Source organism: Podarcis gaigeae (assembly GCF_964106915.1).
Source record: "Podarcis gaigeae genome assembly, chromosome: 10".
NCBI classification, from domain to species: domain Eukaryota; kingdom Metazoa; phylum Chordata; class Lepidosauria; order Squamata; family Lacertidae; genus Podarcis; species Podarcis gaigeae.
In genome coordinates, this window is record NC_139686.1 from 47439487 (window position 1) to 47465785 (window position 26299).

General features: G+C 41.7%; 1 protein-coding gene across 6 annotated transcripts in view; it reads right to left on the bottom strand.

Moving 5' to 3' along the window:
• The window catches only part of SLC16A7 (solute carrier family 16 member 7), a 97033-nt gene that overhangs the window by 56057 nt on the left and 14677 nt on the right, over positions 1-26299 (bottom strand). The window contains exons 1-2 of one of the 6 annotated variants that reach the window (XM_083699348.1): positions 5341-5355; positions 4490-4561 (exon numbers count right to left, since the gene is read on the bottom strand). The exons of 3 other annotated variants lie outside the window; for them this stretch is intronic. The gene's annotated coding sequence lies outside the window, so the exon portion shown is untranslated. Of the gene's footprint in view, positions 1-4489; positions 4562-5340; positions 5356-11233; positions 11369-19801; positions 19839-26299 lie in introns of those variants that run through there. 2 more of the 6 variants (XM_083699352.1, XM_083699353.1) reach the window with 2 other exon arrangements.

The window sequence follows — 26299 nt, forward strand, 5'->3', positions numbered from 1 at the left end:
TGGCGAGGTTTGCTATGTAAAGGGCAATCTAAGAGAAAGTGGCCCATTGAATCTGGTACGTCTTGGTTGCAGGCACACAAACAGGCTTGATATGGAGTTTGTGAGAATCTGCCTTTAGTCACTGCAGAAGGAAAAGCATTTAATCTTGCGAGCATAAAGGCTCTTCGATGGGAAGGGAGTAGTAAATCCTTTAGGTATTTGACACAGGTTCCACAGGGTGTTGTAATACCCAAGGCCTCCTGACAACAAGATCTCGGAGTATGAAGTAACAAGCGCTGTCTTTTGTGGTCACCTGGTTAATTGGAATATGTGATTTTAGTCACATGCTTCAAGGCTCTCGAGAGCAATGCCCAAACTATGGATTTTTGTCTTGAATTGCTCTATACCATCTGGATAAGATGTGCTCTTCAAGCATAGAGGTTAAGAAGGAGTTAGATGTTGTTCTAAAGTGGACTTTCAGCCAGGCCTTGACTGTAGAGAGTCATGCTTTGGTTTCCATCAGATGTGGGCAAGTTTCAGCACATAAGATTAAATAACTTAGGCATTTAGGGGCACCAAGGATCTTACGGAGAAAAGTCGCTTGGATGGAAGTTGTAGTCCATCCAACAACTGGAAGGCCACAAGCTGCCCACCCCGTTGGACACTGACTAGCAGCTCTTTTTCAGGGTTTCAAGCATCCTACCTGGAGTTTGGGGGGAAATTAACCTTCTGCATTAAAAGTAGATGCTTTGCCACTAAGCTACGGGCTGCCCTCTGGTGAGGTGCCACTTTACACTGGCACCAGGAGTTCTGTGTTGCATTCCATGTTCTGCTGTCACTCCTTCAGAGGCACCAATGTAGCTAAAAACACAAAGCTCACTCCGTTCTCCAAAGATATGCAAACACATAATGCTTCCATTGTAATACATGCACCCACCTCAGCACAAACTCTTTAGCTTACGTGTTCCAGCTACTCCAGAGGTGGTGTTGTTGTGGGGTTTTTTGCCTTGCACATTTCCTCACCCCACCTCTGCAGAACAAATGTAGTCCTTGTTTTATTGTATCATTCTTCTTCAGTCACAGCAGCGACTTACAGTACAAGGCTGCAGCTTTTCAAAATAACAGAGGAAGCAACTCAAGAGTTTCTTTCTAAAATGCACTTGAGTGACGGTATTAACTTCTGGGGAGGAAACACCACAGGAAGTCTGTCTGGTTTTATTTTGTTGATTTGTAAGGACATCCATGTGTGTGTTAAATTTATATTTATTTTTTGCTTTTTACAGTGGCCCTATTCCTCTTGGGAGTGCAGGGGAAGCTTCCTCCTTTCTTCATAGCAATCCTGTGATAGAGGATAGGGCAGACACTGACTATCCCACGGCTGAAGACAATCGGAGCTGGAGTTCAACAATATCTGGTATACCTTCTCTGCTCCTGCGCTAACCAGTGTCCCAAACTGCCTCTCTTACGAAGCAGATGTGTGGGCAGAACAAAGTCTGAGCAATGGCACCGGGCCACAATTTACACATGCAACCAGACATTGATTCTCTTTGCCTGGAGGTCACGGTGGTAAGTCTGGACCACTGGGCACAGACTTAAGACCCCACAGTCCCTTCCTTTCCCCAAAAAAAGATGGTACCACAATGGACAACAGTGCTTGTGGGGGGGGGGGGAGACAAAAAAGGAAAGCATTTTAAAGAGTGGGCATGGATCTCCCTCAAGTGTCTCTGAGCTCTCTGTGAGACCAGAGGTACTCTGAAAACTGAAGAGGGCTAGATGACATGTTTGGAGCTTTGCTCTGTCTGACCAAAGTACACCCATTGTAAAAAAGTTATATAGAAAGGTATTGTGGTGATGACTGACACTGCCTAGTAAGGGAGGAGGGGGGAAGGGAGGGAATGGCTGACCAGAATGAGCAGGGGAAAGACTTTACAGTGGTACCTCGGGTTAAGTACTTAATTTGTTTCACAGGTCCGTACTTAATCTGAAACTGTTCTTAACCTGAAGCAGCACTTTAGCTAATGGGGCCTCCTGCTGCTGCTGCGCCATTGGAGCACAATTTTTGTTCTCATCCTGAAGTAAAGTTCTTAACCCGCAGTAATATTTCTGGGTTAGCGGAGTCTCTAACCTGAAGCGTATGTAACCTGAGGTACCACTGTACTTTTGATATCCTTTGTTCAAAACCCCTGTCAGGTATGATGCAGGCAGCCTGCCAACAATCCTCATAAGAGGTTTGAGAAGAAAGATTATAGAGACAGAAAAAAGTCGCTTCCCCTCAGCCTGGTACAGAAGCATGACATCAAAGGCCAAATTGGGAGGCCTAGCTGACCTTATGAGGCCCCTAGGCCAGATGTTCCCAATGCTGCCTTGCTATGTATTGTGGGGAAAGGTGAATCCCTATTCCCATCATTTAAAAGAGACTCAGCAGCAGGTGGCTGTGTAAATCAGCACATAGTGCTGACTATACCCATGAATGAATCTATGCTATGGAAAGGAAGACATCAGAAGATAAATGACAACCTGCCTGGCTGGAGAAAGCCATGTGTATTGTAAGATGCTGGATCCAGAGGAAGGAAATAGTGCTTTCTGCATTATTATTTTACTACTGTTGAAAGCATAACGTTTGTTAACTTGATATCCTAAAAATGGAACACAGCTGCCTTCTCTTGATGGCATACTGAGATATCCTTCTGAGATTGTTTGCTCTTATTTTAAGCCTAATCTTTCATACGTGAAGTTTCTTTCACTGTGAAGAGTTAGCTGCTCTCCTCAGTCTACAAGAGAGGCCTTTCAGAATTACTTTTCGAAAGCCGAGATGGCTCAGTAGTGTGCCTCTCTTACCTCCTGGCATCTACTGCCTGTGCCATAAGTGAAGCTCCTGAATTGCCTTTAAAGCTTAGGTGTACCACTGGGCAACGCTGTCATTGCTCTAGTAAAGTACTGTTCGAGTCTATAGTTTGATTAAATGGGAAATGACTCTGCTGTCTTCCAACAGCATCTGCCCATTGTTTGAATTAGTCTAACTTAAAATTGGGAGCTGATTATATTTGCCCACATTAACTTGTCTCAAGCTGGCACTATTTTTTGTCAGATCTGCCTAGCCAGATTTGCTCAGGAAAAAAACTGGGCCCTTGAGCCCCAAATTATGTACACTAGCTTGCCATTTTCATTTCATGCCTCTACTGCACAAAGTTATTCAGCTACCCTTCCCAACCAGATGTTACGTACATGCTGCTCATGTAAATCATCCCCTGCCAAGTTCGAAGGGGGATGACGTGGGATCGTTTGGACCAAATGCAATGCTTAAATGGGAATGGCATTTGATGCTTCAGGAAGGAGAGAGAAGAACCAGCAGGCAAGCTTTTGTTTTGCTCTGCAAGCCATTCATCTTAGTAACTTTCGCAGAGAAACAGAAGAGATGGAAAGATGCATCAAGCACATTGCTTGACTGGGAGCAAGCCTTTTGGACTTAATTCAGGGTGAACATATATAGGACTGCACTGTACAACTGCAATCCTATACACATGGGAGTAAGTCCCATGGAACAAAACGGGGCTTGTTTATATAATGTTTAGGATCGCATTGTGAATAATAGTATCTCCATTGGTGAATCCAGGCTTCCTCAACCTCAACCCTCCAGATGTTTTAAGAGTACAGTTCCCATCATCCCTGACCACTGGTCCTGCTAGCTAGGGATCATGGGAGTTGTAGGCCAAAAACATCTGGAGGACCGAGGTTGAGGAAGCCTGGCTTAATCTATAGAATATAAATAAATTATGGAACTTGGCTCCTGCAGGAGGTAGCAATGGCCACTAACCTGGATAGCTTTTAAAGAGACTTAGCCAAATTCACTGAGGATAGGTGATCAATGATGACTAGCCATTATGGCTATGCTCTGCCTTAGTGGACAGAGGCAGCAAATGCTTCTGAAAACCAGTTGCCGGGCTTCACAAACAGAGAAAGTACTGCACCTCTGTGATCAGGTACTGCTTGTGTTTCCCACGGGCATCTGGTTGGCTACTGTGACAACAGGATGCTGCACTAGGTGAGCCATTAGCATGACCCAGCAGGCTCTTCTCAGGTTCTTAATTGAATGCAATATTTTATCTGATGCAATAAAATGTTAATCCTTGTCGTTTCTCAATTTAAAGCTGAGTATGTAATCTATCTTGCATAATATGCAATTAAAGACACCATGACTCACAAAACGGTGTGTTTTCCCACTTGTTTTGAGGTATACTTGTTCGAGTCACCCGTGCTGGTTATCCATGGACAACCCAGTCTTCTAAATGCATTTACGATGCATTCGGATCAATGGACTTGCCATACAACCAATTTGGGGTTTGCCCAAATTCTGTGTATGCCATTTAGTAAGCATGTGGACCACTATTTGGTCAGGACTCCCAGCCTTTTTAAAAAGTCAACTGTTGCCCATGTAGATCCAAAAATACCAAGCAGTACGTTCAGGCAGTATTCTGTCTAGTTACTTAGCAAGGAACAAGCTCAATCCTACCTTCCATTATTCTAATGAAGGATACCACATGTAAGGGAAGCAGAGATGCCAGTGAAGTTTTCCTAAGCCAAGCTGGGAAATAAATATTGTGTCTTGTCAAAAGTCCACTTCCAAACTTGCACTTCACAAGCTCCAAAATTCTACCCTGACTCATGTTTTCAATATCCCCAGACACATCTCTCGTCACTGTTCCCTACTCCCCAAAGCTGTTATCAAGCACAACGGAGTAACAGAGAGGGAAGGAAGAGGAGATTACCCCCTCCAGTACTCCCATCACTGCTGTGTTAAGCAAAGAGTGGAGTAATATTAGGGTCTAGCAGGGAGTTATGTAAATGAGCAAGGTACTGTATATCTGACATCCTTAGACTGGCTCTGCAATATTTTTACAGGTTGTCCTGATTTCTTGGAAGTCCAGAATAATCTTAAATCAAAACAGAAGTCCTGGAAGTTTCCAAGAGCTTGATAATATCACTAGGAAATTTGTGGTGTTAACCTGCATTGTTTTCCTCTTTCATGTGACACTGAGAAGAAGAACTTCCTTCAGCTCACCTGAGTTTTTGGTGCTAGGTGTGGATAACTGCTTAGTGACAATATTCTATAGGTCAGGGATTTATAGACAAGGTCAGGGATAGGCCCTTCAGATGTTGTTGGACTCCAACTTCCATCAGCCCCAGTCAGCAAGATAATGGGAATTGTAGTTCTAGGTGGTTAAAGTTGAGACAGTATATACACTGACTTAGAGATAAGAGCCATTGTAACAGTGCTTAACTCTGTGTGTTACAACTGAACTCTAAGGCTGCAACCCTATACTACTTAACTTAGTGTAAGGCTACACTTCTATGCATGCCTACCTGAGAGTAAAATCCTTAAAATTCAGTGGGATTCATGCTTACTTCTGAAAGGAAAAAGAACATGCTTAAGATTGTGCTGTAAGCCTTATGGAAATCAAAGACAAACATGGAAATCAGCAGATACATGTATGTATGCACAGGACAGCAACTGAATTCAGGTGGTGAAGGTGACTTTCCATTTCCTTTGGACAATGCCTATATGCTAAGGGTAGGTGTTTTGCCTTAGTATTCAACTGGCTGTTATTCAAGACTTGGGGGAAAACAAAGACTTCACGCCCTTGGAAACTCTACTTGCTTGTTAACTGAGCCAAGAGAAGCTTGTTACATTTCCACTGGACATGTTTTGCTACTGTAGAAATAGATCCTGGTATAGGCAAGTGGTCAACTTCCTCCGATTGTTTTTGGTGGTTGTCAGGAGCAGATGACAACGCAACAGCGAATGCACTTCATTTGAACAATTAACAAACAACATGCATAATACATCTTCTCAAATTGAGAAAATTGGCCGAAAGATATAAGGGTGATCAGGTACATAGTATGGCATGGCAGAGGTCAGGCAGCTAGGGGTCAGGACCATGGAGAGCTCTCTGTAGAACAAGAGTCAGGATTGAGCTGGGTGCTAGGCTCAGAAGGAAGCGAGGAGTGTTGCTCCAGCACTGGTCTACAGCCTTCTGAAGTTTTAGATATTCCTGCAGAGAGAGATGTGGCTGTGCCTTTGCCATCATGGGGGCAGTCTACTAGGTAGTTAAAAGGACTGCATTCTAATATGCAGGCGTGTACCCTGGTGAAAATGAAATGCCTCCTGTGGCCACTAGTCACAGTTGGAGGAAGACGCTTCTTTGGACCTGCAGGGTCCGTTCCACTGCCAAACATGGCAGCATCAGGTAATCCTAAGGCTTAGTCTAAATCCTTGTGAAACAAAACACTCAAGTTACCCTACATGGCTTTTGCCACATCTCCTATGGCAGGCATAACAAACTCAGCCCTCCAGATGTTTTGGGACTACAACTCCCATCATACCTAGCTAACAGGACCAGTGGTCAGGGATGATGGGAGTTGTAGTCCCAAAACATCTGGAGTGCTGAGTTTGCCTATGCCTGCCTATGGTAAGAAAAACTTGATTCCAGGTGAACAGGAAGGAAAGATTTTGTAAACTGGAAGGGAGTTGGTTTCTTTTGATTAGACTATTGTTGCACCACCGAGGACTAAGGAGGCAATCCTATTACCTGGGAGTAAGCGCCATTTAACTCAGTGATTAAATATATAGATTGGGTTATAAGACAAGTATACAAGCGCAACAGGCTTTTATTTCAGTAATTTGAGACCTGACTCTGGTAAACTCCCTCTTTGCAAATATTTGCTCTAAGGTTCTAGCTGCTGTTCTTGAAAAAATAAAATAAACTTTTATTGTTTATTTCATACTTACAACATAAAGCTCCCTCCCATACCACCAAATCCAGAACAAATAATTTCATTCCAAACTACTAAAGGTTTGAACTATATTGAGGTTAAGTCAATCATGTGAAGAGCAATAAAAAGGGTGGGGGTAGAAGACAGGGGGGGGAATGGAACTTGTTCTTTGGTGATCTGCTATCATACCATATAATTATAGGCACTTGGGTTTCCCATCTCTACTCAGAAGTAAATCATATGCAATTCAATGGGGTTTGCTCCCAGGTAAGGTGGGTTAGAATTGCACCCTTTGGGTATCTTTTAAACATTGTCCATTTCTCTCTTTTTTTAAAAAAAAAAAACATAGTTTCAAATGGAACTTAGTGTTCTTCCACACTACTTTTATTATAATATTTGTAATATAAATAATATTGTGATCATCATTCTTCCTTAAGCAATCAGGTAAAAGCCAGGTTCAGGGGTGGGTGGAGATTCTCCAACATGACAATCTAGTCCCAAGCAATTGTGTTTATTATGAACACACACACCAGACCTTGTTTTCTTGGATCTGGTCAGTTCTGTGCTCATTGCTGACTTCTCTGCCAAGCTAGCATTAAAATATCAGCTGTACTGAACAAGGTGTCTGGTGAAAACATTTTCTCCGCCTCCCCTATCACGGCATGCACCCTTCCTCATGATTTGCGCAGTCTGCTATTATCTGACCCTTCACCCTAGACATTCCCGTCAGCCAGACACTCTGCCTCTCTCCTTCAAGCTGGAGGACACAGTCACTCGCAAGGACACAGGCAGCCACTGCCAAAGTTCCTTCCACACTCCTCTGGGTTATTGTCAGGTCACAGCTTGACATTGTGGCGTGAGGAAACTGCATTGCAACATCCTATACTTGTGTTAAAAGTGCTTGTTCTCGCTGCTTCTCTAATTAAACTCCTCCTAAGTTATCATTCTAAATAACTCTGTTCTCTTTCTTTCTGTTGTTCTTTTAAGCTCTTCCATCTGGCCTCTTTGTTGTAACTTGCTACCTCATTTCCCCCGCCATTGGACAATGAACAAGAGCTATATGACTTTGGGGACGGGGGTGGCGCTGTGGTTAAACCACAGAGCCTAGGACTTGCCGATCAGAAGGTCGGCGGGTCTAATCCCCGCAACGGGGTGAGCTCCCATTACTCGGTCCCTGCTCCTGCCAACCTAGCAGTTCGAAAGCACGTCAAAGTGCAAGTAGATAAATAGGTACCACTCCAGTGGGAAGGTAAACGGCGTTTCCGTGCGCTGCTCTGGTTCACCAGAAGCTGCTTAGTCATGCTGGCCAGATGACCCGGAAGCTGTACGCCGGCTCCCTCGGCCAATAAAGCGAGATGAGCGCCGCAACCCCAGAGTCGGCCACAACTGGACCTAATGGTCAGGGCTCCCTTTACCTTTTATATAACTTTGCTCAGAGCTGTTCACTTCTCAGTTATCTGTAGCATCACAGAAACCATTCTAATATTTGTTTGCCAATGTACTAGTCAACCCCTGAAGGGAATGGCATGCTGTATTTTGTTGTTGTTGGGTTTCCTACCGTTAGCCTTTTAACTGCATCTACAGCTTCTTCTCCAGTGCTGCTATGGGTTAACATAAGCTTGTAGAGATGTAACACAGGGTAAGTCCCTATTGAAATCTATTCTGACACTTCAGATGCTAATCGCTCCAAGTATCGCCTACCTGCAGTGACATTCACATTGTTGGGATGTGCATGCACTCTGCACCAAATTGGTACACCGCAAACTGTGTGGGTCAGTTATACATCAGGGTATGTCTGGTGTGTACCCAGTTTAGGCGTGCTAGTGTAAACACAGCCTTAACATAACTCTACTTGAACTGTAACAATAGTGCGCACACACACACTCTCTCTCTCTCTCATATTTCTTCTAATCTTTTCCGTTTTCATCTTGACTTTTTTTCCTAGCTGTGAAATCAAATATGAGCCCCTGATTGTTGGTCTGAATGTCAGACCAAGATCTAGAAAGTGTTGAATGGATAGCCAATCCCAAAGAGAATCTTAGCTCCAAAACCCTATGCTATTTGATCCCTTTGACACCCTTCTGATTCCATCATTTCAGCTCTAATGGAAACTGCCACTTGGATGCACATTAATGTGCACCCAGGGAACTTCGGTGAGACTTAGGGCAAAACTAAAAGTGACAATGAATGTGAGGTTACTGCCAAGAATGTGAACTCCATGAGGAGTTTCTCATCATTGGCTTTCTTGCACCTTCCCACAAAAGTCAATGATATGGAGGAAGGATGGAGACATGCAGATCATGATGGTATTCCATATTGCCATAACTGGAGGAGAAAGAATGGGGAACTTGACAAAGGTTTGCCATTTTCTGCAGCATCCCCCTGCCCCAGCACATGTACATGATCAAACTTCACATAGTCTTGGTATACACTTGAAGGCAAATTCCACAGCCTACATTCTTTGGTGTTATACTATTCTTATATGACTGGGACAACTCCAAACAAATTGATTGTGGACTGCAGATCCCAGTCCAGATGGGGATGCAGCTCTCAGGTGGCACGTGCATTCCAATCAAAACCGTTGATCTGCTCACATTAAAAATATGTGCATATGGGTCTTCATCACCCACTGGAATCAATGAGGAAGCCCACCTTAGTCTGGGAAACAGGGTCCTGATCAGAGCTCAGTGGCCTATACAAATTCACTGGATTAGGGAACAACATGTTGCAGAAAGAGAAATAACTTACAGGGGAAACATTGTTAACTTCACAGGCATTACTTAGACGTTTGTATTATTAAAATAAGTGTCTCACAGACAAATGAAAGTCACAGTGCCCGCCTTGGAGAATTTACAATCTAATGAGTCTTGAATTTCCAGTCAGATGACCTAACACCAAAAACTGAGGGAGAGGCAAAATTTACACAAAATAATACAATCAAGTGGTCTGTTGTGATTCTACTTAGTATGTGTGTCATGTTTGGTATACATATTCATAGACCCTGCTGCATTTCTCTTTGCCGTTCTCCTGGCTTTAGATAATATGCAGCACAATGCACCCTAATAACTTTATTAACACTTTCGGAATGTTACTTTACTCTTTTCCAGCTTTCCCCCACATCAATCAGTCTCAGGTTCCTATAAACTCTAAAGTTTTGCCTGTCAGCTCTCAGGCATTTCCATCCCCATGACCCTGTCTAGGACTATGCATGATGGCAGAAGGCTTGCTTCTTCAAACTCAGAGCCAAACTGCACACTACACGGAATGGTTTGGCCTTGTGCGTTTCTTTTATTTTGCTTTAAAATGACGTTAAATAGCAACTGTCAGGATTGAGAGGGTTAAATAGGATCGGGCCTGTGATAGAAAGTTTAAAAACCCTTCCTTAATGGTTCCCTCCCATCCAAAAAACCCCCCTCCAAACCTGCTACTTAACCCAGAAGTCAAGCTGCCATAGAAGCAAGTGTAGCTTTGCCATGGGTGCAAATAACAGCTTCAGAAATAGACCGTGGTGTGTGAAGGTAAAAGGATGAACCTGTCACCACCACCAAAATCACACTGCAATGGGTCCCCCCAGTTACCATTTATCAATTGAAAACAAGCTGGGACAAACTATGAGTTTTAGTGTTATCTGTAGTTTGGTCCTCAGGTCACTATCAAACACTTGAAAAAACAGGGTGTGGATTCTAGTGATAGGCAGCATGTTGAACCTTCATCTGCTCATCACTTCTCACTGTGACATCCTTCCCTCCCGACCCGACCCCAACATTCAAAGACCAGGAGAAAAGCAGTTTGGGACTGGGGTTGCTAGAAGAAAGTCAAAGGGTCTAGGCCTTCTAGGGCCTCCATTTGAAACCACCCCATCTTACTAGGTTGGAAGACAGTGGTTGGCTGCCATCATGTACATTTCCACTCACAACCATCATCTTAAAGGCCTGGGAGATCTTTTGATGGGCTTGTTGATCACCGTCATTATCCAAAGTTAGACCCATGGCTACTGTCAACTCATGTGTCGTGTCTCCAAGGAGGAGTGCAAACATACACAGCTCCCCAAAGCTGCTCATTTGGGATGCCTCGTGAGAGTAGACTAAGTATGTCACACAAAACAATGGGCTGTATTGTGAGCCATACTCAAAGTAGGCCCATTGAAATTCATAGACATTACTGACATTACTCCATTAATTTCAATGAGTCTACTTGGAGTAGACTCCATACCCCCCCCCCAAAAAAGCCTTTTATTCTTCATATCAACAAGCAACAAACAGTTCAACAGCAAGATAACATTGATTATTTTCTTGTTACAAAGACAACAGAAGATTCTTTTTCATTCCCTTATTTCTGACACCAAGAACTGCAAATTGCAATGCTGACCCCATTAAGTACCAACCTTTACCTTAGCCCCAATCTTCATAATTCCTGCACACCATTGTTTTTTCCTACTGTGAAATGTACTTTTTAGGGGAAGTCTCATATTAACGGCACGTACCTGTTGGATAAGCTTCTCTGCTAACATCTATTTTCCAAGGCTTACTGTACCCACAATCTATGAACAGCGTTATGGGACTTTTCCAGTTTAGTGTAATAGCAAGTCAACATAAAGCGTTCAGAAATACACCACCAGTTTCTGACTGGGTACAATTTATTTAGCTCTCCTTTATTCGGTGAGAGCAAACAGTGTGCTATAATGTTTCCAAGGTTTATAAATAGAAATTAATAAACCTGCTGAAAGCTCCTCTTGAACTCGTTGGCAGGGAAGGAGTTCTACTAACATGTTAGGAAAGACTTCCATTGCAATCTCATTGAATGCATTGCTCTTAGTCATCTGGCATTCCAGCCACCACAAGCTTTGACCATCAGTTGACCTGGAGAAGGTCAAGCTGATATAAGTGAGAAGGGTTGCTATGAGACAGTCATATGTACTACTGAAATATTATTTGAAAACTCTGAGCTTCCGCTTCTAATTAAGGAGGAACAACTAAGTTTTGCTCAAATGCTACTTGCAGGCTGAATCCAGACTTATACTTAGTGGGCACCCATTGAAATCAGTTGGACATTTCCTAATTATACATTTTCTAATTATTTTATTTCCAATTATGGTAGTAAGAGGCACAAATGTTCTTCACAATGTGTTCACAAGCCTCTAGTAAACCAAATTTCATATTTCAGTGGCTGGACTGTGTTGTCTTGAACCCTATTGTTCTTTTTTAGAGTGTCCCTGACTTGGAGGCACAAGATGACATTAAAAAATGTCCCAGGGAGTCATTGTAACCTCTCCTAGTCAGCCGCAGAACACTTCCAGTTGTCCTAGAAGCAGACAAGATGCTGTTAATCTCTCCCTGGAAATTTTATAATGGCAACAAAAATCCATTACTAAGGAACCTTGGGCATCAATTTCAATTTGTACATATCTCCTTCTCTTCCTTTCCCTCCCAGTACTTTCCTTCATGTTCACAGTTTGAGTTACCATGTGTGCGTCAGCCTGACCAATCCCATAAATGCCATGTCTCAAAGCGAACTGAGAAAACTCTTAAACTGAAATGGCACCTAAAACTGATCTCCCCGCCTTTCTTTATCACTATCAGGTATTCCCTCCCCACCTGACCCATAAAATTCTACAAATGTGGTTTCATTACTACAAAGGAGAAAAAGAAAGATTCATTGTTGCTAGATTTTGTGGGGTTTTTTGGACAATTGTTTGGGGGAAATGTGACTTTAGAAACTCTTACAGCAAGTGTATGCAAGAAGAAAATAGCAGAAAGAAAACACAATTTTTGTTTCCTGGTTTTCTGGGGCAAGATTTCTACTACTGTCATTTGGGGTTAACAAAACTTACATTCTTTTGAAACACTTTCTTTTTTGTTACCCCCTTTCTTATTCTGGATACATTTTGGCAAAATATAAATGTAATAAATGAAGTCTGAAGAAACCAGTACCAAGAGCAGGAAAATTATAATGCAATTCCCTCAAGTGAAAATGTAGAACAATGCACACTAAAATTAAAATTGCAACAAGCCCATAAAAATCTCTCAGTAACATTTGTCATCTGAGAGCTGGAGGAGCGTTTGTGTCAGAATGAAGGTGTAATGAACTTTAAAAAGCCAGTTATGAGGGCTCTCTCAGTTCTCTCTCTCTACCCCCCCCCCCCCGAATAAAATGCCCAGCTACAAGTTGGGAATTATTTGCCGACTAGGTAATAGCAAAATCTCATGCAGCAACTTTTAATGACTATGACCCAAATTTTGAAAGGAAAATGGGGAATTGCAGCTGTGCGAACAGCTCTTTGGTCGATCTGCTCAATGCATAATGGCATTTGAGAATAAAGTGTTTTCTGTACACAAGGTGTTTAAATTTTCCTCATTTTGCATCGACCTTTCCCAGTAGATTTTAACACAGGGGCAACAGTGCTTGGACCAGAAGTAACTGGGCAAAGCATGTCTTTTACCTCTTTCTCAAGCCTTTTTTTGGCTGCATCTGTGTATGTGTTTTGTGTATGTTTATGAACTACATGGCTGGTGTTGTCAACCTGGTTGTTGTTGTTTTTTAATACTCCTATTTTCAGCCAATAAACAGGAAGGTGATTTATGTACCACTTAATAGCCAAATTCCTAAGCATACAAAATACATACATAAAAACACAGTAAGGTTATTAAAAAAAGTCTACATGCAACATGATAAGCAAAAATACATTAGAAATAACACATAAGGCATCAATTAAATGTCAATGCATAATAAAGTAGAGCAGTGTGATGTATCTTATGAGCAAGGGAAAGCCTGCTTAAATAGATGGATCTTCAGAAGGTATTTTAAGCCTGCCCCAATTTCTGCCTCACAAAAGGGAAGTGGAAGGGCGTTCCAATAATAATATAAAGAGAGCCTGTTGTCATAGCAAACCTCTGACCCCTGACTTAACAGAACATGGGCCTTCCAGCCTGTGAAATCAATGGGTTGGGGCCTCCTGACACGACGAAGCTATTGACCATGGAAATGTTGACATTCCCTCTCCTTATCACTCGACCTCTCCCTTCCATACCTGTCTGAAATGGCTCCACCTCCTAAAGTGTCATGAGTTGAGTTGTATCTCTGAAAGCCTCTGGGTCAAAAATTGACTTGTGCTGTGGACAAGTGGGTGCATGCTTCCTTCCATCATGGTTCTCCATGTATTGGAATTTAACCATGTTCTGGTTTATTGACTTACAGACCCAATTGCCACCTTTTTGGATGCTCTTTGTAAGTGCTGCCTAGTTCATAACGTGCAGGGCATGCAGTCTAGAAGGTTGCCTTGGGATACATAGGGGCTCTATCTCCTGTTCTCTCTGATACTTCATATACTGTCCTTTCTCCCTTCAGTCGTTGCCTGCAGTGACATTAGCAGCACCAGAGCTAACAAAGAGGGGGCATATCCCTGGCAGATTTGTGGCAGGTAATACCTTCAGTGATAGTGTTGATCTGCTATGGCAACCATTTCCCTCTTGCCTTAATCCTCCATGTACGAATGGACATACCGTAGATTTTCAACAAAGTTCATTATAACTGCAATAGAGACATACTTATTCAAAACTACATAAAAGACTGAGGTAAAAATTGCCTGCTCACAACGAACGGTACATTTTCATGCGCATGTCAGTGAAATCTGTGATTCAGGGCGCACATGGAGAGAGAAGAATCTGAAGACCATTAACTATTCTTTGAAGTGGGGAGCCGACTTCTTGCTCAAATGCATCCTCTAAAAGCAATAGTTATTTAGAAAATTCAAATTATTTTTATTGGTTCGACCCTGAAGCATTTTCAGTAGGCGAGAGTTACTGCATTTTGAGAACAAGTAAAGTAGTAAGAACCATTGCCTCACATAATAGCGTAGCACAAATGGAACCTACAAAGTTGACAGTTTAAATCCTATCTTTTTCAGCAAAGCCCATTTGATCTCTCTTTCCTCCCTTCCTCTTTCTCAACTGCAATGTTGTCACCTAAAGTAAAAATAATATAATTAACTCAGAAACAACTTGGGTGATTTCTACTTCAGGCTACACAAATAAAAGGCAAGTCAGAACAATGGTATTTTCTTTTAAAGCTTTTCAGTGAGTTTGTTCTTTGTTCTTTTGAAAGCATTCATAATATTATTCCAAATGCTGTTTCCATACTAGATGTTCTCTGCATGTGTAGGAAGACAGACTTAATTGTCCAGAATTCCTTTCAAGAAATAAGAAAATGAAGTGCACATATAGTAAGTGAATTCACGGAAGATTTATTTCCAAGATAGTGTGTTTAGGATTATAGGCTTAAATGCAAAATGGAGGCATAAGATTTGGGTAGTTTCAATTTTAAAAAGAACAAACAAGGGAAAGCAGCATTATGGCTTCAATTCTCTCCTACGATATAGGCTGTTTGCCACTAAATTTATGTCTGATAAAGATCACCCACACTAAACTTAAGCATTGTCATATTTTACATGTGACTGTATATATCAGGGCATTGAAAGATTCTGGGACATATCTAGCCATGCCCTTTTGTGAATGGAAGGGCTCCTTCCATTATGCAAGGGATTCTGAGCCAGCAGAGGTTGCTGCTGGAGGAAAGGAAAGACAACCTTCATAGGTCTGTCCATACACCCCCGGCCCCAGGAACAACCTTGGGGATAAAACAGGGGGCTGCGAGAAATCAGCGGAAAATTAGTACAGTAAAGGTAAAGGGACCCCTGACGGCTAGGTCCAGTCATGGACGACTCTGGGGTTGCGGCGCTCATCTCACTTTATTGGCTGAGGGAGCCGGCGTACAGCTTCCAGGTCATGTGGCCAGCATGACTAAGCTGCTTTGGCAAACCAGAGCAGTGCACAGAAACGCCGTTTACCTTCCCGCTGGAGCTGTACCTATTTATCTACTTGCACTTTGGCGTGCTTTCGAACTGCTAGGTCGGCAGAAGCAGGGACCGAGAAACAGGAGCTCACCCCGTCGCGGGGATTCAAACTGTCAACCTTCTGATTGGCAAGCCCTAGGCTCTGTGGTTTAGACCACAGCGCCACCTGCATCCCGGTCCTATTAGTAGAGTTCCACTATTGGTAAGTCTGGATCCATATGCCATTTTAAACTTTTTGTTCTCTCTCACATCATTTTTGATGCCCCATTCACTGGGAGCCTGAGCATTCAAAGCATATGCTCCACTGTACCTGCAACTTAACACTAATCCTTTCTTGCAGAACATGTTATGACATTAACCTACTTATGTGCTTCCCTGGCGGTGCCTTGTGAGCACATAGACAACATCAGTTTCAAATAAGAATATTTTTTTCTGCATAAGAATCCCATGCTTTCTCCAGTTCATCCCATCTTGCTTTCCTGTTTGTGTTTCTGCAGTTTCTGGATACCCTTGGTTTCCTGATAATTTTTATCTCCTTACTTCCTTGCATTGTAATAGATCAAAAATGGATTGTCAGACGCAATGTCAGTACCATAAAACCAACTACATTCTTATTATTCTAGTGTGGTTTTATGGCACAGTGTGCTCTTGCTTATCCCACCCACCTTACATCCCAATGTGTCTGATACTAAGTGGGTCAGGCAAGATGTTTCCTTCCTCTGAGACTACCCAGGAGGAACTGAAAAATGCTACAAAACTAAGTCTCTTGTTCTCTCTCTCTGGCTGTTTGACAAAACGGGAAGGTATCCTGGCAAGTCAATTTGTGTGCTACTTTTAAAGCAACTTTTCAGGAACCACTAAGAGCATAAGGAATACTAAACAGAGACACAGGCTTTGGGGATCTTAAAGTTCTACTTAAAGGTGAAGGAATATCAATGGCTACTAGCCACAATAGATCTGTTCCACCTTCGTTGTGAGAGTATGTCTTTGAATACCAATTGCTGGGAATCACATATGCAGAGAGTGCAGTTGCACTCAAATTCTTCTTGCTGACTACCTTGGTGGACTTTTCGCTTGATCTAGCAGGCTCATCTTACCCTAATATATTCAGGATCACTTAAGAATGTAAGAGGTGCCTGGCTAGATCTGATCAAGATCCTGCAAGAATACCAGTGTCTTAACTGTACCCTTCTCCGAATGATCAACAATTTATTTGTAATCTCTAGAACTCAACATTCACCAGGAGAGGTAGTATAACTACTTTGCATCTGAAGAGAACATCTGTTCAAATGGCATGCTCAGTACTAATATTTTGAAGTTTACTCAGTAAGGACAGCAGGTCCAACTGTATAACTTTCTGTCAGTAGTACAAACATTACTATGTTAGGATTCTCATATGCATTCCCAGCCTGTATATGGCCAGGCATCAAGAGAGGCTTCTTGGTGGTTGCACACCAGTTATGGAATATCTCCTCCCCAAAAAAGGTTTTAAAGGTAAAGGGACCTCTGACCGTTAGGTCCAGTCGTGGGGTTGCGGTGCTCATCTCGCTTTATTGGCTGAGGGAGCCAACGTACAGCTGCCGGGTCATGTGGCCAGCATGACTAAGCCGCTTCTGGTGAAACCAGAGCAGCGTACGGAAATGCTGTTTACCTTCCCGCCGGAGCGGTACCTATTTATCTGCTTGCACTTTGACGTGCTTTCAAACTGCTAGGTTGACAGAAGCTGGGACCGAGCAATGGGAGCTCACCCTGTCGCAGGGATTCGAACCGCCAACCTTCTGATTAGCAAGTCCTAGGCTCTGTAGTTTAACCCACAGCACCACCCATATCCCTTCAAAAGGTTTTACTAGCACCTATATTATGTTATTTTCAAGGCCAAGTGAATTTAACTTTTTTTTTCTTCAACAAGGCCTTTTAGTTTCAGTTGGATTTTTTTAAAAAAATGTCAAGGCATGAAATGCTTTCTCTTGCTGGTTTTTCCTGCTAATTTTATGCTAGTCTGTTTTTATTCTGCTTCTTAGTAACATTTTATAGTGGATGTTGAGTTTTTGCATTGATATGGCTTTATGGATGATATTATATTGCTTATATTTCTGTAAACTGCCCAGAGGATTTGGCTCAATGGGTGGTCTAGAAATGAAATAAATATGATGCCTTGAAGCACAGTGGATTTCTGGCCAATCTCTTTTGCAGCACCCTCAGAGGCTGTTAGTAAGCATGCGATAATGAAAGTGTATAGTTTGGGCACCAAAGTGATATGAAATTGTGTGCTACCAAAACAAATGCAACTTCTAAAACACCCACCCCCTTTTTTAAAAGACCTAAGATAAATGTTTTCGAATAATTTTGTTTGTCTCAGAAGCACACGTGGATCTCTGGATTGGGGAAAAAACAGTGGTCTTGGCAGAAATCGTATCAGGTGTCTCACCTTGAGATGTATCAATTTAACAAGGCAATGCATGCTTATAAAAGTTGGACTATTTCATAAAAGATTATTCATTTCTGATGTCCTGCATTATGAGTCTCTTTCCCCCCCCTTCTTATTCTGCGAAACCATTCAACATCTTTCTTGCATGCTGTTTTAAGCGCATCCAGCTCTTTAGTCGGGTCTCTTTTATTGCCACTCGTCCCTTTCACTTTATATTTCCACTTTTTGTCCTCACCTTGAAATCCAGCATAAATTTTGCTTTACAGTCCTCATTTTTCTTTTTTCACTTGCCTAGTCTATTCATTTCCCCCTTTCCATCCAGCATGCATTAATTAAATCCTCCACCCACTCGGTTTTACTTAATGTACAAATACGTTGACTAAATCTAGTCTGGAAGTAGTCTCAATATCCAACAATGGATAATTTCCCAGACTATTGCCATCTACAGATGTATACATGCTGGCAATGCAATCCTACACGCCTACGCATTTATTTCAATGGAATTTACTCCCAGGTAAGAGAGAATTGGATTACACCCTAAGGCTCCATTCCTATATGATCTGGGTTTAAGCATCATGAAGATCAATGGAACTTACTTCTAAGTATGCATGTTTGAGATTGCACTGTGAGAAGTATACTGTCAATTGCTATATTTGTAAAATAGTAACCATAAATGGTTTTATGTTTAAAATCAAAATACTGCTTTAAGTCATGAAAAGTTGTTCCATGTGTAACTGGTAACATCATACAGCACAATGATTGGCGCTAAATAAATGTTTAATAGTGGTAATTTGAGCAAGTTTCAGCAGTATATAAATTGCTGAAATGAAGAAGCTCTTCTGCTTGCAACATAAAATTCTGACTACTTCTGCCTGACTCTCACAGTTTAAATGAAGTCCCTGACTAATTCAGGGAAATCAGCAATGTCTTAATAGGTCATGAAATAAACTAAAGTTCAGCCTAATCTCAGGAATCAACAAATAAGGGATAAAGCAAATCCCCTGCCAAACTGGTGAATTTTCAAGCTCATTTGTCAAATCTGCAAAATAACCGCAGCCCTTTGTGAATTATGCAGACATTTCATCATTGTAGCAGGTAGCGTTTCATTAATTACTCAAAGGTATTGCCAATTTGATGAAACAGGTAGAGGTTGATTAATTTTTAGAGCTTTTTTTTTTTTAAGCTGCATAAGTGATTAGCTTTCATGAAAATTGCTAGGCTCTCTAATTTAGGCAAAGGCTTTGGTGAACTGATAAATCAGGCAAACACTGTCAGTTAAAAGAAGGAATAAATATATAGATTGATTCCCAAATGAAACTACATCACAAGAATATCTAAAAACTATTTTTTCTTAATAAAAATAAGAACTTGGAAAGATTCATAACCAGGCCTTTCACATACTCTTCAAATTATTCATGAAAAGGTTTCCATCATCACCTGTAACACAGTAAAATTGTCGCATTTGTTATGTTGAAATGACTAGGAATACATCTGATTTTGAAAAGGCTAGGGCTAGAGGTATGTAAACACATTTGCTCAGGAGTAAGCCCCACTAAATTCAATGGAACTTGAATTCACATAAGTTTCTACAGAGCTGCAGCCTAAAAGACCTAATATACATGCAATACATGCAGTTAAACAATTACACCAACATGCTAGCACAATTCAAAGCAACCCATAATCATTTCATTACTGCTAATTATTAATATCCATTATTATGGTCCAACATTGTCTGCTATCTTTAAGTAAAACTGGAAGAGAAAGTGGTGAATTACCTGGTAGAAGACCTCTGTCCAAAGACAATAATTAACTCTCCTGGCTATAGAAACTTTAGTATGAGCATTTAAAGCCCTTTTGTAATCCTGATTGGTCAGTGATAAAGCATGCTGTTTGTTTATTTTAGGCAACCAATTGAAAACTGAAAAGGCATCTCAGACTACTTGGTGCAGAAGGTTACGAGGACTTCTTTTTAAACCCTTTAGTTCTACTTCACAGAAATAATGATCATTTATTAAAAGCACTGAAGTATTATATTTTTAATGAATGAAACACTACCCTTGTTTAGAAGAGTCATAGTCACAATTCTACAATATATATTTGCAATGATGCTGCATGTGGAAGTGACACAGCAAACCATTTCTATAACCTCAGAAATGCAGCAGTAAAATAAAAATTATGTTTCCTTATATAAGCGACATGACATCCTCCAGCGTTGCAAAGTCTCAAGCAGGGTAGCATGTATTTGGGGGAATTTAGCAGCTCCTTGGGTCAGACTTTATTAGAAAACTAGACCATCTTTTTTCAGACCAGACTTTGTGCATTAAGAGGTTAAGAAGCAAGACTTATTAAGAGGGCTTGTGTGAATCATTATGTGTGATGGATTTTGATATAATGGAAAGGTGTGCTAGTGTAAGAGAAGCAGAGGTGATTTTCTGCAGATTCTTCCTTCCCGCTACAGCCTCCCTGTGCCCCTCTCATACAATTGTCCATGTTGTTCTCCCTGAACTCTCTGAACAGATGTAGGGGACAGGGACTGCAGTTAGGAGTTAACATTTCCCTACTCCCCACCCCCCACTATTATCACAGTCTATATCAAGCCGCACACAATTTGCATAGGATAGGAAGCCAATATGCTAACGGACCAAATTTACCATTAGTATACAAAGCCCCAACACAACCTGGCACTAACATAGCTGAAGACCTGCCTTAGCTTCTCTATACCTGCCCGTTCACTCCAGTCATCTACATCCTTGTGGTGCCACAATGAAAGGTTTGTTTGGAGGCAGCTTGGATCGGGTCCTTCAGCACTGGGGCAACAACCAGCCTTGTGGAAGACAAGTTAGAAAAGACCCAGCATGGTATATATACATGCCATAAAATACGAATGCTAATGTTCACTTTTACAAGCTTTCCCAGAAAGACGAGTTTACGTTTATAATGATTTTGAGTGTACATATTGATACTAAATGTCTTGTTAGCTGCTTTGGTTTTCACACAGCAACCTTCATATTTCAGGACACTGGATAATTCCCTAATATGACGGTGGTTATTTTACTACCATATCCTTCTTAGCTCTACTACCATATCTTCTAAACTTGTTAATTGTCCCTTTTCTACTAATAAACTGTCCTGGAAATGAAAAAGGAATATAGGATACGTGCTACATTGAAACTTCCAAACACATATGATGAATATGATACCACATACTTCATGGGCAGCTGCTGCCATTACATGTTCCCCACCCCCTTATCATATAGCAGTAAAAAGGGCATTCTGCTTTTATAACACCCAGTTTGGTTTTTAAACTGTAATGTTACTTTACTACTGTGAGCATACATTCAACTGGAATCTTACCACCAGGGGAAATTGATTAACAGGACAGGACTAGTTTTTAAGGGGAATTCCTGACAGGCTCGGTCTTGTCGCCTAGGTACTGGCACAAACTTGGGCTTAGAAGCGGAGTGCAGAATGAAGCTTCCTTGCTAACGAGTCTGAGTCATCTGAGGACATGGAAAGAAGGGAAGACTCCAGCTGTACCAAGGCTGTAGTCTAGGCTGGCACCCTGCCTGCTTCTGTGCATCCAGGATCATGCAGTATCGCTGTTCAGAAGCAATAGAGGAAGAAGAAGAGTTTGGATTTGATATCCCGCTTTATCACTGCCCGAAGGAGTCTCAAAGCGGCTAACATTCTCCTTTCTCTTCCTCCCTCACAACAAACACTCTGTGAGGTGAGTGGGGCTGAGAGACTTCAGAGAAGTGTGACTAGCCCAAGGTCACCCAGCAGCTGCATGTGGAGGAGCGGAGACGCGAACCCGGTTCACCAGATTACGAGTCCACCAGATTACGAGTACACCACACTGGCTCTCACAATAGTCATTTACACTACCTAACATGTACATGCAAAGGTATGCTGGGCAAAGGCGACAGCAGGTTTTTTGCGACAGGATCTGCGTGTGCAAAAGCATAGCTTCTGAAAATATTGAAGCCTGCTTGGTGTGGCTCTGGCTCTCCTTGGGATCTGTGTATCAGAAGAGAGAAGAGATCAATCCATGGCATGTATGCTGCAGTTGAGAGATCAGGGTCTCTTGGTGACTTCAAGACCCCCACTTATTTGGGGCCCAGCTGGAAGATTTAAGACATCCAGTAGTGACCGAATCCATTTCTGAGCATAGAAATGTCATGGAAAATCTTTCCCCTGAACTTGGGTGGTGAGTGCAACAGAGGCTTGCAAACCTGGGTGAAGAAAGCAACAACCTTGCAACAGAAACTAAAGGAGTGTCTTGATTGAGAAAGAATACCTTTCTCAGTCTCTCATTATTTTTTTCAAAAAAGAGGGGGAAAAGGATGCAACTGTCATTGAACAAAGAACTTTTTAATGAATTATTTGCATAGCTCCAACACATACAGCTGAAGATTTATTAGCTTAGATAACAGCGGCATGCCAGGATTAAGTAATAATAAGACAGGGGTATCAGAATTATTTAATAGCTGCATGCTTGACTGTGTTAAGTAGGACAAAGGTTAAAGCTTAAAAGGTAGAGAACATTTTATTTTTCCAGTGTTATGTGATCATAAGATAAATTTCTTTAGGGCATCCAGTATAATTATTATGGTTATAAAAGCACAGAATTTTCAGGGTGGAGAGAACTATATAAGGAAATCATGTCAGAAATAACACAAAATCACAGCATAGAGCTCAGCGGGCTCCTCTGTTTACAACAATGGATGCATTCCTTAACAGTGTTCATTCGTGGAAGTCATTCCCAAGCCCTATTTATGCAAAGTCCTGCTTACACCTATTAGATACTTAACCTATGCTCCATATTAAACAAGAGATACCAGGGCTGTTATTCCAGCATAATGACCCTGAATTTAACAGGAATCCAGACAGCAAGCCACCACATATTATCAAAACGACACGCCACGGGCCTCTGCAACAGACCTTTAACCCACCCACCCCCTACCCTGAAAGTACTGCAAACCAGTGAACTGCAAGCTGGACAACATCCCCAGATACTGCCCATAAGTTTGCACCACAGAGGGCTAGGTATTTTGAGAGGTAAGGCAAAAGGTGTCAGGATCTGCTGTTTAGGCTACAGTTCGAGTCAAAACCAATTCAAAACAATATGCAGCATCTCTTGTCAACCAAAAAGCTCATCATGTTACCCAGACATTGACTGTGTCCTGGCTGAAGTTTTAGATGACAGGCGAAAGTCAATAAGAAGGGAGTTTCGGTCAACCAATCAGAAAGAATTCAATGCAGGCCACAGTGTAAATCCTGAACTTACAGGTGGGTGAGAAAGAAAACAGAAAGACAGACAGACAGAGATAGTCATGAAACAGAAATCTTGGAATATATGTATCTTGTTCAGAGTGTCTTCTATATACAGTGGTACCTCGGGTTACATACGCTTCAGGTTACATACGCTTCAGGTTACAGACTCCGCTAACCCAGAAATATTACCTTGGGTTAAGAACTTTGCTTCAGGATAAGAACAGAAATCATGCTCCAGGGGCACAGCGGCAGCAGGAGGCCCCATTAGCTAAAGTGGTGCTTCAGGTTAAGAACAGTTTCAGGTTAAGAACGGACCTCCGGAATGAATTAAGTACTTAACCTGAGGTGCCACTGTATTGATATCTCTTTTTAGTGGTGTCTCCAATGACCTGCTGCTAAGTGGAATCAGCTACTGCGTGTGACCTACTGCAGCTCAGCACTACAAGTCTTCTGAATGCTAGACTTTGAACATTCAATCAATGAACTGTTTCCGTTCTTGATAAAACAAAAAGGTCCCACAAATGAACACAGCAGCAGATCTTAAATTTTGTTTTTGTTTTTTAGAAGACAAAAAACTTGTAAATTGTTTTTGCGCAATTACTTTCAAAAACTGCAAGCAGCAGGCACCATTTTAAAAGAAGCTTTCCCCTTCTATGACATACATCAGGGGATACTTCTTCAAAGCTAGTGCCTGATATGATGTGCCCCTACATCATCTAAAAACAAAGAAAGCCCTTTTCTACGTCAGATTTATTGTTTTATTCAGATGAAAAATTGGGCAGATAAAACAGATCAAGCAACTGACTGAATTAAATTTATGGAATTAATCCAACTAAGGGGACAATGGAAAAACCAACAATAACCGAGAGAGAGAGCGCAAAAAATTAAATTCCTGCACAAAGGCAACATAATGAACATTTTAAACACCAAAACCTGGATGCATAACAAGTTATTTGCCTTGACCTATGGCTGAAAAGATCATAAAGAAGTGATAGATATGTTTATCATGGAAGGCTCTTTTTGATGCTAGGGGTTGGTTTGTTTGTCTTCATCTAACTGTTTGTGCTTTTGTGTTTGATTGCCAAACTGTGGTTTAACAATCTCTTATCTAGCCTTTATCCACTATGCTACTACACTAGCCAGGCGTTTGTCAGAATTGACTCCAAGTGAGAACCATATGAAGTCAGCTATTTGAAAATTTTCTCTTTTCAGGGTCATAGGTTTGAGCCCCAAGTTGGGCAAAAACATTCCTGCATCCCGGGGGGTTGGACTAGATGACCCTCGTGGTCCCTTCCAACTCTACAATTCTATCCTACTACCAAGGTGCATTTCTTTTGTCTCCTTGCCTCCACTTTTGTCCCGTTATGCTTCTAAGAAAAGTCATGCCAGCAGACATGTTCCCTGACACAAAGGCTCACTCATCCTTAGGCTGCAGGGAGAGACAAAGACATTTGAAATAAGCCCGTTTCTCTTCTGGATAGTGAACAGTTTCTGGGGGCTTCCTTCCAGCCAAGGAAGTAGACAGTCCATTTCTCCCCACAGCAGGATCCAAATAAACACTGTTGCAGGTGAGGAAACAAATAGATGGATTCTCTCCTGGCAGAGTCCAAAGAGCAAAACTGTGTCACCCTTGGTGGTAAGAGTTCAACCAAACACAAGAAGTTCCGTCCTCAGCGGGGCTCATCTCAAGAATTCAAGTCCACCCTTTTAGCAAAACAAATACAAACAGTTCCTTTCTCTGGAAGTCGTTAGAGGCGGGAGGAAGGGGAAGCCACAAAAGGTTAATGAACTTGGCAGGAGTCAACTAACACAATTGAAATTACCCGCTGAAGCAGTAAGAATTGTGAAACCAAGAATCCCAGCTGGCTAGTTCCAGAAAACAGAGTTCTCTTACATCTGAAGAACGACTTGTGGGAAATCCACCCATCCCATCATTTGATCTCGCACAAGGCTTTGTATAGTCTTAACCCTGGAAATAAGGCAGGGTCCCTTCTCCTATTTCTGTGTTAACTGTCGCAGAAATGATAAGTATGGTTATGGTTCAGCATTCCTCCTCCTGTTCTTTTTCTATTTACTTAATATAGGTCTCCCTACAACAGGCCCCTTCAGAAGATTGGAAAGAAGAGTTTGGGGCCATGCTTGTTTTGTGCAATTTAAAATCAGTGAGCATAATCCAACAGGAAGCTCGATTCCTGTTCATGGGACAATCCACAATGTGTCATCGAAAACAGGCAGTGTGTTCCAAGGGATGCATCACATTTAGCCCTAACACTATTGAACTAGTTCTCCCATGTCTACACCAGACGTGAGAAGACTTTACGCTTACAGTTCCTACTTTACTGTTATTATTACTAGGAGTGGGCAACATCTGGTTTTCAACATTGTAATAGATCACCAGCTAAATATTGTGATATACTGACATATCGTGGTGTCTCAAATAAGGATGGAGCTATGTAGAGGCATTGGTAGGCTGCATGGTTTTTCCCATGTTGTGATTTTTGCATCACACACACACACACACACACACACACCATGATTCATAATATATTGTCAGGTCAGAAATTATGAAACTGATATCACAATACAGACTTCAAACTGGTTTTGAATAATATATCAATTGCACAAAACCTTTGCCCTAATTATTACTAATTTTTATTTATTATTGTTACTCCATGCTTGGCACAACAGTAAGACATTAAAAACAAATTACTCTGAACCTAGGAACTGGAGGACCAGTAACAAATGATGTCCAACAGCCTTGAACCCAAAACACCACTCCTGGTCTTTCCAAGCTCTCTATCAGCTGTATAATTTGGGGCAGGGCAGTCATTTTGTTGCTGCTATTGTTAAAAAGCTGGGAGGCAAAAACCCTTACCAATCCGCAGCAAGTCACTCAGGGATATATCAATAATGTTACCCTCTGTCCAACCCTGTTTTATGTACAACTGTGTTCTTCTATGTGTGCACATACCGACAAATTATCCTTTTTTACCACTAAG